We start from the raw sequence: 1094 nt of genomic DNA, 5'->3' as shown, positions 1-1094 counted from the left end.
TTTGGGTTTTCCATATAGAGTATCATGTCATCTGCGAAGAGAGACATTTTGACTTCTTCTTTGCCGATTTGGATACCTTTGATCCCTTTTTGTCAAAGTCTGATTGCAGCAAGGACTTCTAGTACTATGTTGAATAATAGTGGCGAGAGTGGGCATCCTTGTCGTGTTCCTGATCTTAAGGGAAAGGCTTCCAGCTTTTCCCCATTGAGAATAATGCTTGCAGTAGGCTTTTCATAGATGGCTTTTATGAGATTGAGAAATGTACCCTCTATTCCTACACTCTGAAGGGTTTTAATCAGGAAAGGATGCTGTATTTTGTCAAATGCTTTTTCTGCATCAATTGAGAGGATCATATGGTTCTTGAGTCTTTTCTTGTTGATATGATGTATCACATTGATTGATTTGCGAGTGTTGAACCATGCTTGCATCCCAGGTATGAATCCCACTTGGTCATGATGGATAATCCTTTTAATGTACTGTTGGATTCTATTAGCAAGGATCTTGTTGAGGATTTTGGCATCCATATTCATTAGAGAAATCGGTCTGTAATTCTCCTTTTTGAGGGGGTCTTTNGGTCTGTAATGCTCCTTTTTGAGGGGGTCTTTGCCTGGTTTGGGGATCAAGGTAATATTAGCCTCATAGAAAGAGTTTGGTAGCTTTCCTTCTGTTTTCTATTTTTTGAAATAACTTTAGGAGAATAGGTATTAGTCTTCTTTGAATGTTTGGTAGAATTCCCCAGGAAAACCGTCTGGGCCTGGAGTTTTATTATTTGGAAGGTTGTTTATCACTGACTCAATTTCTTCATAGTTAATTGGCCTATTTAAGAAATCTATTTCTTCCTGTTTCAGTCTTGGTAGTTTATAGGTTTCCAGGAAGGCCTCCATCTCTTCCAGATTGCTTAGTTTTTTGGCATATAGCTGTTGATAAAAATTTCTAATAATCCTTCCAATTTCAATGTTGTTGGCCATGACCTCTTCTTTTTCATTGATAATTTTATTAATTTCGGTCCTTTCTCTTTTCCTTTGGATAAGTCTTGCCAGCGGTCTATCAATTTTATGGATTCTCTCAAAGAACCAGCTTCTAGTCCTGTTGAT

Source organism: Ailuropoda melanoleuca, chromosome 5, assembly GCF_002007445.2.
Source record: "Ailuropoda melanoleuca isolate Jingjing chromosome 5, ASM200744v2, whole genome shotgun sequence".
Lineage (NCBI taxonomy): Eukaryota > Metazoa > Chordata > Mammalia > Carnivora > Ursidae > Ailuropoda > Ailuropoda melanoleuca.
Note: the sequence above shows the minus strand (reverse complement) of the source record.